General features: G+C 34.7%; 1 protein-coding gene and 1 pseudogene across 1 annotated transcript in view; one reads left to right on the forward strand and one right to left on the reverse strand.

Annotated features, from left to right (window-relative positions):
* AGBL4 (ATP/GTP binding protein like 4) overlaps positions 1-18828 on the reverse strand; it is a 956697-nt gene that overhangs the window by 489770 nt on the left and 448099 nt on the right. The window lies entirely within an intron of this gene.
* LOC112486056 lies at positions 10293-10411 on the forward strand (annotated as a pseudogene).

Below are 18828 nucleotides of genomic sequence, written 5' to 3' on the forward strand. Positions count from 1 at the left end.
TCTTTCCCTGCCCTCCCCCTTCTTTCCCTTCTTCCCTTCCCCTTCCCCCCATCATACCTATAATTTCAAATATCTACATCATATTCTCCAACTGTAACTTTCAAACAAATTCACTGAAACATTTACCTTACAATAATTCTTGGAAGTTCAATCCATTGATTGTCCTATTTTATAGCTATCAGCTCTCTTTCTCCCATCTATGGCCAAAATTATAATTATGTCTTCACAAACACCTTCGATCCCCTTGTCTCCATCCATTTCTTTTTTTTCATGTGGCAAAACACAAACCCAGAATGAACTGTTCTATTTGCCTTATACAGGCCCTAAATAACTGGAGAAAATCACATATCTAAGTAGAATGACTGAACTTTAAATTCATGATCTCAGTCCTCAAGCAGTTGTTATCACTGCAGCAATTCTACAAGGTTATTCTGGTAAGTAGATTTCTCATTTCTTTCTCTGAAAAATCTAGCTTAGACCTTCTATCTCTTGGAAACCATTATTCTTTTCCCTTCGCCATCGTTTTTAGAGGACAATCTCATTGAATGCTTTCTATTTTAGAAACCACCAGATAGGAGCATCCTCATATTACCACAACCAAAATTAGAACCTTGCCTATGTCTCTTTCCATAAACCTGTTACCATGGATAAAGGTGCCCTTCTTCCTAACGAAGGCCTTTGCCATGTCCTCTGGACCCCATGCTTCTCACTTGCTCAAAGACTGCACTCTTTGGTCATCTCCTGTGTCTCCTAGGTTATCAATCCTGCTCTCTCCCTGCATCGTTACCATTAGCAAATCACTGTGACCCCATGACTCCACACTCCACCCACCATCAGCTACCACACATTTGTCTGCTCCTCTTCTTGGCCAAACTGCCACGTATGCATGCTGCCAGCACTGCATATTCTTCATTTATTTTCTGATTTCTACGTGGGCCCCTTCTTTTCTGTCCAACCTCAAAATATGAAATCCCCTAGAGTTTGATCCTATACCATTTTATTTTTCTCTCCATCTTCCTAGGTTTTCTTATCTAAATGTAGGCATTAAATATAATCTATATGCTAACAACTCTCAAATGTATTTCTCTAGCCCAAATATTTCCTCTGGACTTCAGCCTTGTATATCCAAAAGACTACTAGATGTCTTCCCTTAGAGATCTCACAGGCATTTAAAACTTGACATTTTCAAAATAAACATGCCAACTTCCCCATTTCATTCACATTCCTCACCTTTTAAAATTCCCAAATGTAGTCAATGGCAACAATATTCAACCAGCTGCCCAAGCCAGAAAACTGAACTCAATCTTGATTCCTTATTCTCCCTTTATTCTCAGATGTAATCAATCTTTCAATAACCTAATTTCCACTATATATATCTCAAATCCTTTAACTTCTTTCATTTCTACTGCCACCTTTCCTAATTCAAGCCACTATATCTCACTTCTACAATAGCCTTCTTACTAATGTCCTCTATTCTACAGTAGTTCACAATGATGGAAGCCAAAGTATTAAAAAGAAAAGAAAAAGCAAAAAAGCGCATTAGTTTGCCTAAATCTTAACCTCCTTCCCTCTGATGCCTGCCCCACTGAAAAACCTTGAATGTCTTCCCTTTGTATTACAAACAAAATCCAAATGTTCTAATATAAATTTCAAACCCAACCTGATTTTAGCTCTGCCTCTCACTCCAACTTCATCTTTTACACTTTTCTTTTCAATTAATTAATTGTATAATCTCTTTCCCACTAGAGATTTTCAACCATTCTCTTCCCTCTGTGTGGCATGATCTTTCGTGCTCTTCACTTGCTTCCTAATCCTTCAAGCTTCAGATTAAATGTCATCCTCTCGGAGAGGCCTCCTTTGCCCAGACCTTCTAAATGTGACTCTCATGCCATTTTCTAACACTAAAACTAGTGAGTTATCACGGCTTATCACAGTTTAAAATTATATATGTACTTAATTGTTTACTTGTATGCTGTCCCTCTCTACCATTAGACCACGAGGCCCATGAGGGAAGAAATAACATGTATTTTATTTACTAAACATACTTATTCCCCACCATAAAGTTAGGTCCTCAAAAAATGATGTTGAATGAATACTAAGACTGAAGAGAATATATTCTGAAAAATATTTAACTAACCTGTGAGTTTCTTAAGGACAGAGTGGTGTGATTTCTCTCTACTTTTCCAGCATTCAGCACAAGGAAAAAGTAGCTTCTTGGGAAGGTTTCAGAACTGAATTGAGAGTCATTCTAACTTTGAGTCTTACAGTTCAAACAATATAATGTACCAGTTTTACCATCCTAGTAACTGCCTAGCTTGGCCTGTGTTCTGCCAAGTTAAAGTTTTAAGGATCTTGAGAGAGGCAACACAGGTAATATAGAAAAGGCCTGGGATTTGATGATTAGGACATGCTTGGAATCCCAGCTTTTCCTTTTGTAATCAATATCTGAAGTAATTAGTTAATGTTCAAAAGTCTATTTTCTAGAATATAATATATCTATAAAAATAGAGCTATTTTTTGACATTAAAAGTCCTTTATTTTGGACATAGGTTTTCACAATTAGATATAAAGGGTACAACAAACTAGGGGATGGCAGGAACCCAGTCAGGCTTATACCAAAAACATTTGAAATAATGAATTATATTTCCATTAAGAAGAAACAATCCTTGCTTGAGTCCCATTAATTTGCAAACATAGTGAATCTATAAAGTAAAATCACTCATTGTCACAGATAACATATGTTAATATTAAAATTAAACTTCTCACTTCTTTCTAAATATCAAAAAAAGCTATTGACTGATTTGATTGACACATTTCTCTCCTAATTACCTTTTTACTCTCCATTACTTAAACAAGACATAACTAATTGATAAGTTTACTAAGCATCCTTGAGGGCTAGAAATAGAGTTATGTTGAAGATTAATTGAGATAGTGCATATGAAAATAACAAGTACATAGTAGGCTTACAATGAATGTTAGCTCCCCTCTTAATATGTAAAAGTAAATCCTATTTGGGCTGGAAGTTCTCTTGGAGATTATGAAGATAACTCTCCCAATTTTACAAATGAGGACTTGCTTAGGGTCACACAAAATATAAGTGTAAAAGCAGAAATTAGCATGTATATATTTTCTCTGTATTAATTTTCTTATTCTATCAAAAAGAGAATATTATAATATAGTTCTAAGGGGAAAAAAGTACTATCATAGTGGGCCTGCTCTAGAAGATAACCTTGAAAATTTGCAGATAAGCAAATTTCTTAAAGGCAGTAGCCCATATCCCAGAGCTATTATCTATTCCAGTTTTGTCGGCAAATAGAGATTGGATATTTATTGTGCTTGGGCTGAGATAAATGAGACTTCCGATGCCAATCTTCATTGAAATTATATTTTTAAGCCAGGCAAAGCACACATTACTCAACACAATGTTTACTGTCAATTCTAAGACATACATTTCCCCCCCACCCACACCACATAACATCTCTGACATCCAGATACATTTTACAGTCTCTGTCGCAGTCATGACTCATTGATGTTGCCTGAGTACACATATCAAAGTTTGCTAAAGGTGTCACTGGCTTGGAAGAAAATTCCAAGATGACAATGGACTCTTTTAAGGAAGGCTGCATTACCATGTTCTTGAAGACACAGAAACTGCTACTGCGTAGAAAAACATGTCTATTGACAACTAAGTCAAAAAGTAATTCAGAATAGTTGGATCTTGAATGTTTTCAAAATACCTTAACACTTTATTTGCATGTGTATTTTTATTACACACAAGAGAGATCTATGATAAAACTCTGTATAAATATATTTAAAAGAGGTCTTTCAAGTAAATATAAAATAAAAATTCGATGTAATAAGAAAGTATTATGTCAGAGTTTAATTGGCAACATTTTTCCTTCTTAGTAGTACATAAAGTAATGGTGTATCTTGGAGTCGATGGCTTATCTTAAATTTGATGAAATGTGGTAAGTCACACCAAATAAAATGCTGCAGGCTATGTAACACTTTCTAATAAAAATACTCCAATAACATTTATCTTATTTTGATTAACAATAATTTAGGTTGTGATTCTATTAAAATACTATTAATCCATTTATTGAACACTACATATGGTTAGTTATAGTATGACAGTTAAAAGTAAAAACTTTAGAAGCCACCTAACGTACAGTTCAATCCTGATTCCCCCACTCATCAACTCTGTGACCTTGAATAACTTAAACTCTCTAATCCTCAGTTTTTGACTTTTCAAAATGGGTGAAATAACAATATTTTTATTTGAAAGTTTGTCGTAAAGATTAAATAACATCATTCAAATAAAGCGATTAACAATGTTAACCACTACAATATTATTATTATCTACCATGTTATCATTATAGTAATATTATATCACTTGATCTTTACAATATTCATTTGAGATTACTATCTTTAATTTATAGATGAGGACTTTAATTCTTAGACAGTTGAAAAGATTTACACAGACCACTGGTTTATTTAGAAAACTTGCAATTAGTAAATTATACTAGTCAGTTAATTGTCAGATACTCAAGCTAAAGTTTCTTATCACTCAATATTTATAAAAAGCTCAGTTGAGAGAGAGAGAAAAATTAACGGAAAATAGCCTAAAAAGTATGTAGTTCATCTGCTCCTTGAGAAATTCTGAAATTTGTCTTTGTATCAAGTCAGGGCACAAGAGAACACTATTTTGCTTTTATCAATGTGTCAAGTAACAAAGGACTATACTGAGAGATGTTATAAGAAATAGCCTTATGAAACATTTTCCATACTGTTAAGGATATGTCTGAGAATGTTGTTTACCACATTATAAACTATATTCTTTAAAGACTGCCTACCCTCTTCTCCTCCTCTGGGTCTCAGTGTCACTAAAAACTGTCTTTTTCCTAAGAAACTGAACTGAGTTTAAAAATGGGCAGTGCGAACGATTTCTCTGATCTTATATCTCTCTTCGCCTTGGTTACTAGTAAACCCAAAATCAAATGTATTACTCAATCCCAACAAATGTGGATATTAACCTTACTCCTGGCTTCCCCTTTTCCTGTCTCCCTTTTTGCCAAAAGGAAAAGTTTGTGAGATGCCTCTAAAATGGGAAAGAGCCTACTGTCTTCTGGGCACTCACAGAAGACCATGTAGTTGGATCATTTTTAGCGTTCCTAGAGGTGAAGATGGAGGGAAGCAGTTTTCCTGCACCATTACGCAATTCTTGGAAACCAGCAGGGCATCCTGTGTTCACCTCAATTCTGACAGTATCTATTCAGAGATAGCATCAAATTACACAGGTTGAAGGCTCCGTCCTACAAGACCATCCCTTACCCCCAGCTTCAGATACCAGTTAGAAGCACTTGTGCTTCTAACCAACTGGCTATATATTGAAGGTTCTAATAATTGATTTCCTTTTTAGACTTCAGACACCAGTTGTAAGTCCAGGTTGTTACCTAACTTCTGAGCAACTGGCTATAAATCAGGGGTTCCCACAACCACTTCCTTTGGGTTCAATTAATTTGCTAGAGCAGATCGCAGAACTCAGAAAAACACTTTATTTACTAGATTACCAGTTTATTATTAAACGATATAGTTTGGGAACAGCCAGATCGAAGGGATGCATAAGGCAAAGTATGTGGAAAGGGGTATGTTCGCCAATGTGAAAGAGATTTTGTGAAGGGATTTTCTCAATTTTATCTTTATATCCTAGAACCCAGTAAAGAATTTAGCAGATTGTCAGTGATTACTAACATTTCACAAACTGAACTGAAATTCAGCTTTGGTATGGACTCAGATGTTAAAGATCCTAGATTTAGACTATCATTGCTATGATATATCACATTCAAAGACATACTTAAAAGGACTTGGAGTTATGCTTCCAGGCATGATGCAATACCAGGGGCCAGATTTACCCTACTGTTTTAAACAACTAGGAAACTGAACAAAATATATTAAAAATTTGTTTTCAGATATTGTACAATAGGCAATGCAAGGCTCTAATGCCTAAAATAAGAGAAAAAAAAAAAAAAAGTGAGGTAATCCTTGTAATCAACCAGGCTTTTTGCCTGGAGGCATATTTTGGATTGTGGGAAAGTGAGGGCACACCAAGCATAGCCTAATGACGTTGCTAAATTGAGACAATACAGATCAGAGTCCAGAGATTCTGAGGTGATGAGGGATAGTCCTTGAGAGGAGAGAGCTTTGCAGAAAAAGAGCTTCAGAAATTCGTGTAGTGTTGCCCTTGAGTCTTTGCTATCCCCAAATATCTATGTAAGGGTAAAACTCCAGGAGGTCAGGAAAAGAGTAACTAGGGAGAGCTGCTAGTTGAAAAGTTTCCAGAGATCACATAATGATTAGGAATTGTTCATATTCCAAGAGTGGGGAGTCCTCATTTGATCCCTGGAGCCATTTAGTAAAGACCCCAGAAAGGCCAGGCCTAAAATATCTTAAAAATGAAATTTCGAAAGGATCAAACTGAACTGTAAGTAACTCAACTTCTGGCCAAAATGAAACCCAAGTTTTTAAATCCACAATGTCCAGCAATAAATTAAAAATGAAAGCTATATCAAGAAGCAGGGAAATGTGACCAATAATCAGAAGAGCAATAAGTCAATAGAAACAAACCCATAAATTGTAGATATAATTGTAGATAGAAGTTAGCATTCAAGAACATTAAAAGAGCAATTATCACTAGGTCAAATATGTAAAGAAAAACAGACATAATAAGGAGAGAAATAAAATATAAAATATCAAATGAAACTTCTAGAGATGAAAACAAATATGAAATAAAAATTCACTGAATAGAATCGATCTCAGATTAGATATTACAGAAGTAAAGATTTAAATACTTGAAGACATAGTCATAAAAACTATCCAAAATGAAACAGAGAGATTAAAGAAAAAAAGACTGAAAAAAATTAAGTCTCAGTGACCTTTGGGACAATATCAAATTATCTAATAAATGTGTAACTGATGTCACAGTAGGAGAAAAGAAAGAAGTACAGAGAAGTTATTTCTATTTGAAGAAATAGTGGCTGAAATTTTTCAAATCTGATTGAAAATGTAAACTCATAGATCCAGATCTATGAAGTTCAATGATCATCAAGTAGAATAAATACAAAATAGCTATCCAAGACACATTATAATAAAATTTGTGAAACTAGTGATAAGGAAAAAAATCTTAAAGGCAGAAAGTTAAAAGGAAGAGATAATTCAAGTTAAAGGGAAGAAACAATACAAAGATAAAAATGACTGCAGAAAGCTCATCAAACCGTACATGCTAGGAGACAGTTGAATGGTATTAAGAGTGCTAAAAAAAAACTGTCAACTTAAAATTATAGCAAAAATATGTTTCATAGTAAAAGCAACATAAACATTTCATAATAAGAGAACTCACACTTTATTAAAAATTAAAGCAAAATGAAAATTTTTTCAGCTAAACAAAAGCCAAGAGAATTTTGACCAACATAATTGAATGTTTAAAACAAAAATAACTGCAATGTATTATGGCATTTATAACAGATGCAGATATAAAATCTATGACAACAATAGCAAAAACAAGAAGAAAAAATTTGAGTATACTGTTATAAAAACATTGATTTTTGTGTATAGTGTAAGATAAGGGTCCAATTTCTTTTGTATGTGGATATCCACATTTTTTTTGGTCCCCAAATTGTTGTTGAATTGGTGTGTTTGTGAGTGGGAGGAGGGTCCAGGGCCTACTACTCCACCATCTTTCTGATATCACTCCTCAAAGAGATATCTGCACTCCCATGTTGATTGCAGCACTATTCACAATAGTCAACATATAGAAACAACCTTAATCTGCATGGATAGATGACTAAAAGAAAACATGGTACATACATACACTAAGATGTTATTCAGCCTTAACAAAGAAGGAAATCCTGCAATGTAGGACAACACAGATGAACCCTGAAAACATTAAGTTAAGTGAAATAAGCCAATCATAGAAGGATAAATACTGCATGATTCCATTTACATAAGGTATCTAAGATAGTCAAATGCATAGAATGAGAGACTAAAAAGGTGGTTCCCAGGGGCAGGGAGAAGGGGGATGTAGGGAGTTGCTAATTAGTGGACATAAAGTCTCAATTATGCAAGATGAGTAAATTCTAGATCTCTTCTGTACAATACTGTCCCTATAGTTAACAATAATGCATTGTATACTTAGAAATTTATTAAGAGAGTAAATCTCATATTGTATTCCTATCACCATGAAAGAAAATTTAAAAAAATAAATGTCTTTACAAAAACTTACATTGAATCTTCATAGTAGTTTTATTCTTTCAACACAACTCAAATTTACATAAACAATGAACAAATTTTAAAAGTTATAGTATATTCACAGAATGGAACACTACTCTGCAATTAAAACAAATGAACCACCGATACCTGCAAAACATAATATTGAGGAATGAAGCTAGGCATCAAATAATACACACTTTATTATTTCATTTATATTAAACTCTAGGAATGACAAATCTAATCTATAATGGAAGAGTGTAGATAAGTGGTTGCCTGAGTCAAGGGGTCAGAAATGAAGGTCGACTGGAAAGAAACACAAGAGAACTTTTTGGGGTGATGGAATTCTATCTTGATTGCGATAGTAGTTCCATGGGTGTATAAATTTGTCAGCACTCACTGATCTCTATCCTTAAAATGTGTCCAGTTTATTGTACATAAATTATAAATAAATAAAGTTGATCTTATTTAAAAGGACAAAGTTCTTATGGAGTTTCTCATCTATTGTAAGATGGAGAGTCAAATGAGCAATAACAAGTGCGTTAAATGCTCTCTTGGGGGAAATCCAGATGCAATAGTAGTACAACAAAGAAACAACTAATTCAAATTAGAGGCTGAGGAAGATTTCTCAAGGAAGCTGAGATCTGAAGGTGTCAGAATAGTCTGTGAAGTAGGCAAAAGAGCATGTGCAAATGTCCAGAGCAAGAGAGTGGTATATTTAACAACAACATATGTTTTGAAGAGATACTTAGGAAGCAGGAGAATTGACAGGATTTAGCAATTCATTGGAGTCTGGAAAGAGCAGAATCAAAACTAATACTCTGGATTCTGCCTTAGTAAGTAAATGAGTAGAAGTGGCATTTTCCAAAATAGGAGAAACTGAAGGAGCATCAGTTTATGGAGATGGTCATAAGTCTAGTTTTGAATGTGATTTAGTGTGCCTACAATATACTAAAGAAGAGATATGAAACCAGTAGATGGAAATATAGATTTGTATATAAAGTCAGAGAACCAGGAAGAAACATACAGCTGGTAATTAACACTAATGGATTATTTGAACTTCCCTAGCAGAGTTTAAAAATTGTTAAAAATGAGGACCAAGCAAGTTGAAGATTACTAGTACTTAAGAAATTGGCAAAAGGAGAAGAATCTACAGAGGAGCTACTGAGGATAAAACAGATAGGAGAGTGGTCTGCTTGAAATTCAAAAATTCAGGACAGTGTGGTCAACAGACGCAAATACAGTTAAAAGATGAGGAAAGATACTATCCGTTGGATTTGGGAACAAGAAAGTAACCGATGATCTATGAAGAGCAATTTTATTGGAGTGGTGGTAACAGTGTTGAAGAGTTATCGAAAAATGTAAAATGCAAATAGAAAATATTGAAAACTCTTTCAAAAAGTTTGCCTACTAAAAGAAAGTTCAAGGAAATTATGTAGTCAAGGAATTTTCCTGTTAAAGTATAGTAAAGGCTTAAGTATTTTAAATGTGGATGAGAAGGAACACAGATTTTGAAAAGGAACTTATGACAACTTTTCATTTTCCAGTTAGGTTGGCCCAGGACTAAGAGGAATAAGGAGAATCTTAAGTAACACTTTTGTTGGGTAACACTTTTGAATCTAAGTCACTTCATCTCCATAAGTGAAACAAAGGAGGATCGCAGTGATTATAAATCACACAGTCATATGATTTGGGAATGGAAGGGATCTTAAAAAGTGACCAAGTTCAACTCCACTGGGAATATCTATTTTACAGTCATAAGACATCAAAGTACTTCATGTTTCAATGCTTTTTATCTTCATGTTATAGATTGAGATTAGTATTATTAATATATAAAGTGATCTTATGAATTAATAAGAAAAAAGATTAATGTATTTTTAGAAAAATGAGATTCATTATAGAAGGAATAAAAATACCAATAAACATATGAAAAAGTGTTTAATCCCAGTATTTAAATAAATGTAAAAGAAAACTCTAAAATACCATATTCCTCTATCAAATTGGCAACCATTAAAAATATTATAATACTCATCTATGGCCAGGCCACCCTGATCAAGCCCGATCCCGTCTGATCTTGGAAGCTAAGCAGGGTTGGGCCTGGTTAGTACTTGGATGGGAGACCATCTAGGAAGATCAGGTGCTGTAGGTGTAAAAAAATAAAAAATAAAAATAAATAAATAAAAATACATAAAATAAAAATAAGGGATTGTAAGCTGACAAGGTCCTTGCAATCTGTGAGGTCAATCAAGGGTTGCCTCGCCTAAAATAATTAATAAATAAATAAAAATAAAAATACTATAATACCCAATGTGACCAGGAGTTAAGAAATGAACACTCTTTTACACAGTTCAATGAGAGTACAAATTGGTAAAATATTTTTTCTAGAGAGCAATTTGACAATATGTGGCTGTTCATACTCTTTGACCCCGTAATTACCCTGCTAAACATTTATCCTAGGAAACAAATATAACTGCATAGAAATTCACATGCAGGAATGTTCATTGCTGAGATGACAGGTCATTATATTATACAGAGCAAATAATTAGAAACAATGGAAATGAATAAAAAATAGATTTCTTTTAAGTTTTATGTATGTGATAAAATACTTTGTTGCCATTAAAATAGTATTTCTGAAAACTAGAATGATATATAAAATGTTTATGAGATATTCCTGTGTGAAAAAACTTTAAAAAACAAAAACCCAGATTTTTATGATCTCAATTTTATAAAATGAAAGATACACAACAAACATGCATACATGTACAAACAGCACAAGCATGTACACAAGTGGAATAAACTATAATGGTAACAGTTGTGGCCATTGAATTGTGATATTTTAGGTAATTTTTTTTGTTTTTTTCTTTAGGCTTTTCTATACTTTTTAAATATTCTAAACTTTCTGCATGTAAACATATATTACCTTTCTGACCAGATAAATTAATAGTAATTATAAAAAAAGTCATAGTCTAAACTATAAAGAAATATTTTTAATCCAAAGCAATTAAGAACAAGATCCCAAATTTAAATTTTCATATGATCTCTCTTTAGGCTAGGATAATTATTTAAGGGCAAGCACACAGGAAAGAAACAACAACAAACCTTAGGTCTTGGAAAGCAAGAAAATCCTGTTTCATTGATAAACTTAAGTGTAGACAATCTAAAAAGGAACATTTATTAGGTGCCAAGCGTTTCACTTGCTTCAACTCATGTGACACAATGACTCTGAAAACTAAATTTCATTGTCCCCATATTACAGATGAGGAAGGTGCGGAAAGACATGAAGGACTTTGCCCAAAGCCAGAATTCAAATGTAGATCTAACCAACCTGTTGTATCCTGTTCACTACCTGCTCCCAGAGTACACTGTATTAGAGAATTCAATTTCTGAAAGTAACCAGGGACTGCCTTAAAATCCCTAAAAATAATGCATCAAGAAAAAGAGAACTTTAAAATCCTTTTAGATTTCTTGCTAGAAAATAACAACTATAGGCTCTTACTAAGAAATGGCACAAAATTACAGACTCTTTTCTATAAATCAGTCTTTAACATCTTTAAGCACTAATCTATTTAATTTGAATTTAGCTGTTGTGATGAATACAATAAATTAACTTGTGAAATTAATCATCTTGTTTTTAATGAAAACATATAAATACAGAAGCTTCGCTGTGTCTATATATATGGTTGGAAGGGATACTGGTTTATCTTGAAAAATATTACTCTGCAGGAATTTCTACTGCTGTTTATGCTGTAATTCAATTTGTCCTATTTAAATACAAAAATAAGCTAGCCCTTCAGACAATTAGTCCACTACTGAGGTTCACAACCGGTTAAAACAGTAACCCTTTTCACTTAATAAAAATGAAATCGATGATCCAATTTTGTCCCCCAAATAGTTCATGGCATTAGAAGCAGAGAGAATGCTTCAAGAACTGGATCAATTCAATGAAATTGAATTGACAAATATTTACTGAGTAACTTGATATGTATCTAACAGTCTGCCAAATGTTTTATATTTATCATCTCATTTTTTTCTAATAAAGTCACCATTTTATAGATCATAATACTAATGATCAGAGGCATTACATAATTTTATCCAAGGTCACATAGCTGAGAAATAGCAGCACAAGAATGTGAACCCAGATCCACCTGAATCTAAATCCCATCCTGTTAACATGACACTAAACCATCTCTAATATTAACCATATGGTAGAGACTAAGTAATACTGTGTGATAAATACAAAATAGTGTTAAAATACAGAGATGGAGGAAGTTGGTGTGAGAACACCAAGAAGACACCCTAAACAGGGTGATATTTTAGGATGTAATTGTATTACTGTTGTCCACAGCAGAGACTGTAATTCTCATTTTGTATAAAGTTTATGATACTCAGGTTAATAATCATGATACTGATGTTGACAGTGATACTCATGATCTGCCAATGAATGAAAAACTGAAATCCAAGTTCCTCATCCTCAAAGCCAGTGGAATAGCTCTAAAGGCTACAGAGTATCTGTATAGGAGGTGATGAGCTAAATGACATAGTGAGTGAGTTGGCGGAAGATGTCAGAATTAAGCATCTTCATAGCATTTGGTAATAAAAGAATCACACAGAATCTCAAAGCTTCAGAAGAAGATCACCCAACATCTTGGACATTTATATCAATGCCTATAAAATAAATTAATATATAATAATTGGCCATTTTTGGACAAGTTGAAAGTAATAATTACAATAAGAAAAACAGAATGTGCTCTAATTCCTACAGGTAATGGAGGGAAGTTCGAGACTGCATGGAAGAAATGGAACATGAGTAGAGTCCTAAACAAGAAGGAAGATTTATATACGTGAAGAAAGGGAGCAGGTGGGGCTTCTGAACAAAATGAAGACATGCGTAAAGGCATGGAAGCGTGAAAGTGAGAAGTTCCAGGTCCGGAAATCAATTCAGAGTGGAAAGAGCTTAGTTTGTATGGGAGAGAGAGTGTGGGAGGAAGAAACTTACACTAACATACCTGAGCCAGATCTTGGAGAATTTTGTATGCCAAGTTAGGCTTTTATATCTTTCTCTGCTAGATGACTGAACCAAGTCCTAAGAGAAAAAAATGCAGACATTACCTTTACAAAGCAAGCAGAAGGAGAACTAGAGAAGGAACAGTTGAAGACAGTGTTTGCAGAAGCTAATGGAGTAAAGCATGTTAAGAGGTCAATGTGCCAAAATTATAGCCTAATTAAAATATCAGTTCTCTTCTCTCAACTCCTGCGCCTCCTTTGCCCTTTCCCTCCACTATCAAAATACTTAAAGACTAATCCACATTGACTGTCACTACTTCTTGGATGCTCATTTTTTCCTTACCACACCAGTCTGACTTCTTTCCCTATCATCACTGAAATAACTCTGAAAACATCATCTGTGGTCTCCTGATTGTCAGAGCAATGGCTGTCCTCATCACATTTGACCTTGCTGTGGCAACTGTTGACCAAATTTATAATTTATATCTCTAGCTCAAACCTCTTTCTCTATCTCCAGACTCATATTTTTATTTGGATTCTAATAAACATCTCAAATTTAACATGTGCCAAACTGAACTTCTGATCTTACCTCTGCAAACCTAAACCATGTACAGCCATTCCCATCTCAGTGGACGGCAACTCCATCCTTCTAACTCAAAGAAAAATCATGAATCATCCTTGACTCCCCTCTATCTTTTATACACATCCAATCCTTTAAGAAATACTATTGGGTTTACTTTAAAAATATATCCAATAAACAATCCACTGCTACCACTCTGGTTCACCACCATTTATTGTCTAATAACAGAAACAGCTTCATAACTGGTTTTCTTACATATAGACCTATAATCCATTATCAACATAGTAACCAGAGTAATATGTCCAAAAGGAAAGGTTACAGAAACTATTCAGGCAAGCTAGACCAGAGCAGGTAATTTCCAAGGAGGAACTATGGCCATCTACACTGGATAAGAAGAGGATGGAGCTCAAGGCAGACACAGTTATTGATTTTCCATTTATAGAAACACTTATTAGGTACAATAATTTGTTTAAATCTCACAACCATTTTGGGCTCCAAGAATTATCATTTCCATTTTACATGTGAGCAAAGTGAGGCTCATGAAGTGGCATCATCCATTCATTTATTCATCCATTGATTCATCCATTCTCTTACTATTTATTGAAAACCTACTCTGTGTCAGGCTCAACGACTAAGCCAGAGCTCCTCAGCCAGTCCTGATAGAGCAGAAGTTCAATCTCCAGGCAGCTTGTCTTTAAGTTCAAGGATGTTTTCCATACAGCTGCACAGGGGACATCGAATAAGGACCTTTTTGGATTTTTTGTGAATGAAAAGCATATGGGGAAATGATACAAATATTTACAATTGAAAAGCAATTACAGCATTTTAGGTATAATAACTGTCTCTTAATAAATGTGTTAAATAAATAGGTGGGTGGATGAATGTGGGGGTAACAATGTTACTGCTCTTCCTATCCCATCAGGGTCAAATGGAACAGTGGCATAGAGTCTTGACAAAAAACTGTTTTAACAATCTTTTTTTATTGTTTGTTACTTCATTACTGTTTGGAAGTAGGCAACGATGCATGAGGCTGGGTTAGACCCATATCTCCACAGAGCGACAACACCTGATTACAAGTGATAACCCTCACTGTTTTAACTTATTGTCTCCTTCACAAGATATAAGTTAAGTACCTGCATTTCTTCTCTCACATGTCCATGAACAAAACAGGGGCTCAATATCTGTTTCTTGAATGATCTTATGAATTCCAATTTTATGGATTAAAAAGTTGAAGCTGAGAAGACTAAGTTAATAGCATAGTCATCCAACTATCAAGTGGCAAAACTAAAATTTGTACTCAAGCCTTCCAACTCTGAGGCTAACACTTTTTGTAATATACCACTTTTTTGACTGAATGTTTGGTTATCACAAGTTATTTAGATAGAAATAAAATGATAATGATTAGGTAGAACTTTATAATTGATTTGGTACTTTCACATATATTTTCTATTTTACTGTTATAAGAACAATACTAGAAGCACAATTTACAGATGAGGAAACCTAGGTCTAGAGTGTTCCAGATGAGTGGAATGGCCCAAGATCGCATTGCTAGCAAATTCAGAGGTAGGCTCTTCTCCAGGCTCAATATCTCTGGCTCTTTCATCTTCATTTCCATGCCCTTCTTCTTTTGGACAGACCTTTCCCAGGAAAGCTACGCAATCTTCTTAAGATGACACCCCACAACTGTCAACTGTACTCATTGTACCAGGATAGGATAGAACAGAAGAATATGGCCCTCCAACTTGCACAGATTTCCCAAAGGAAATATTTTGTCATCTGAAAGGAGCTGTCAAGGCTCCAGAGACATGACTGGTGAGGAATCAAGCCAGCTGGCGGAGTATTTGACAAAACCAAACTCCTGGTGATTCTCAAGTTATGAAGACAAGGACTTCTTGGATGTGCCCATCAACCTGCATGCATTGTAATTGAGAGAATCTGCAGCACTGTCAGAGTGATATCACATGTATCCAAATCTTTTTCCTCCTTTTCTTTCATTTTTCAGCTTAAAGTTTAGTCTTCTTTCTTTAGCAGTTTTTGGAGCCATGTGACTGGTAACTCTGGCAAGTGCTATAAATGCGATGAGATTGTGCCTAAGGGAAAATTGCCATCATGTAAAACTAGGACTAAATATTTGTACTCCTTCTTGGGGCTTTTAAAAGGTGAATACCATTTCCGAGAGTTAAGAAACAGCTTTAATTACTGTGATAGAAAGTCAAGGGAGAAACAGTTTTAATGAAGTTTATATTTAATCACAACAGGAATGCATAGAAAAATTTACTGGTATTAAAAAAGGGAGAGTATTATTAATTTCACTCCACTTAGATTCAGTTATATTCAGTTTAACAAACATTGCAAATACAATGTAAATTGCATTTCTTCTTAAGCATAAATACCATTGCATGATGGAATCAAATGAGTTGAAACTGAGAAGTAACACATTTAATTCATTCATTCTTTTATTTGTGCATTAATTCAACAAATATTTACTGAGCATGGACTCTGGAACCAAAATCTAGATGTCAGTTAGGTATCTGCCACTTAATAGCTCCATACTATAGTTTTTAATCATCATTATTTTAATACTACCACATATTAGGGACATTTCCAGATACTTGAGAGATAAGTAACAAGAGAGTAAAGGTCTACACTCTTCTGGAGCTTGCATTTAAGCTGTTTCTGTTTCCTGTTTTGCTCTAGGACTACTGGCTGCTGCTCATGTAAGCTGTTAATCTATTTGCTGTGGTAGTCCTTTATCTTTTCTGTTTTCCTTCTTATATTTTACTGTGAATTGTGAAGGCAGCCAAGAAAACTAATTAGAAATATGTCTAAAGCAAAAATCAACAAACACTGAATGAGAATCTAGAGATGCTCTGGAGGACCTAAGAGGAGAAACCATATTCTTTGTCCTTGTAGAAAATGAGGTGACAAGATATAGATAGCCAACAATTAGGTAATAATACAAAATAGTTTCTTGACCTCAAAACAGAATGCCCTGGAGCTCCTACCAGTGTCAAATTCCAGCCCCATTTTAAAGTGAACTGTTATATCACTTAAACAAAATCTTAGTAATCTCCTACTACATAATAGATCCTCTACCAGATGTTGAGAGTTAAAAAGAATTAATGTTGTTATTCTCAAGAAGTTACCAAAGAAATATATCTAAACAACTTGAGTAAAAGTCAGACTGTGATAATGCCATGAGAGAAGTACAAAGACGTACAAGCTGATATGGAGAGAAAGATGAATGAATTCATTTATTTCGCAAAGAATTAGTGAGTGCCAAATATGCATCAGGTGCTGTGTTAGGTGCTGGCAACACAGTAGCGAATCAAACAGATAAGATCCCTGCTCACATAAATCCTACAGTTTAGTGGAGTGAGACAGAAAATTAATAAGAAAAATAAAACAGATAAGCTCAGGTGGTGAATAAAATAACACATAATGATTTAATACTGATGCTGGTGTTTGGGGTTATGCGACATTTGATTGGGTAGTCTGGGAAGACTTATGTGAAGAGCTAACATTTGAGCTGAGCTAAAAAATGACAAGAAAGTCACTTGAAGATCAGAGTAAGAGTGCTCTAGGTAGAGAGATATGCTGTATATCTTCTATTTGCTTCTTCCGATTCCCCTCTCATCCTTCTCAGCTCTGCTCTTTGCCTCTGAAAGCTGACTTGTATGTATTGAATTGAACCTTGTGGAATTGTTGATTTGGGCAATTGGTTCAACCTACTAAATAAAAAGGGTTCCCTTGACCTCTACCTTCCAGGCCGAGTTACAAAGTAGAGAGCCCCAGAAAGATATGGATTATAGAGAGAATTGTTGGACTTTTTATTTCCTTGGATCCTTTCTTGAGGGGTCACCTTAAACTAGTTGTGTCTCTCAATCTGTCTTTTTCAGCTCCTGTCAGGTGACCCTCTCAATGGCACCCTTTTATTTCGGGGTCTGATAACTGCTTCCTCCCTTTGTCTCGTCATGTCTGTGAAGGTAACAGTGCCTCCAAAGCACTAGCTCCAAGTACTGCATTACACCTGTGTTTTCCTTACATCCTGCCAACACTCTGTCCCTTTGTTAAATTCTCTTCAAATTCTATCCAGGATCCTCATATAGGAAATAAGTTTGGAGTATCTCAGAAAACTGAAGAGGCTAGTATGGCTGGAGCTTAATGAGAAATGAGAAGGAAAGAGAAGATGAAGTTAGAGAAGTAGGCACAGATTAAATTATACAGGGCCTTATACACTATGTTTAGGAGTCCGAATGCTACTTTAAGCATAATGAGAAGCCACTAGAAATAGAAGAAAAAGCATTAATTAAATCTGCATGAAGTTAAGGTAAAAATGTCAAGAAAGAGTTGAGTCTTAATGGTTGGACATATATTGGCTGACAGAAAAGAAAGGAAAAGCTTTCCAGGCACAAGACCTAGTGGTCCAGCATAGTTACAAGGGAGACAAAACAAAAAAAAACGGAAGGAAACTAGGCTAGGGATTCAGGTTGAAATCATTTAGTAACCTAACATGATGACTATAAAACTGGGCAACTTCTAATAATTTGAGGTCTATAGAACTTAATAAGAACATTGTCTGCTTGCTATATACTCTGAGATTTTGATGTCTTAAAAGATACAAACAGAATAATAAAATGTATTACTTCACTACGATTTTTATCAAACTTAGTCAACACCAATGTGGTTTAGGTCATTGCTTTTCTCTGAAGCTTTCTTCGTTTGACCTTATCTTCCCCTCAAAACAGTCTTACTTAGATCACCCCTATTCAACACCCAGTGGCTCATGCTTATAAGTCACGAGCAAAACAAAACTGTGACATGGCTTTCAAGACATTTTGGCCAAATTTTTTCGATGATCCTAAATCTCCCTCCTCTCTCCTAGATGAGAAGGGTTCCTCACTCTCTCAAACACATGCCATATTTATTCCCATCTGCAAACATTTCCTATCTCCTTTGCCTCACTGCCTTCTCTCTCCAAC

Source organism: Pteropus alecto, unplaced genomic scaffold (genome assembly GCF_000325575.1).
Source record: "Pteropus alecto unplaced genomic scaffold, ASM32557v1 scaffold25, whole genome shotgun sequence".
NCBI classification, from domain to species: Eukaryota; Metazoa; Chordata; class Mammalia; order Chiroptera; family Pteropodidae; genus Pteropus; species Pteropus alecto.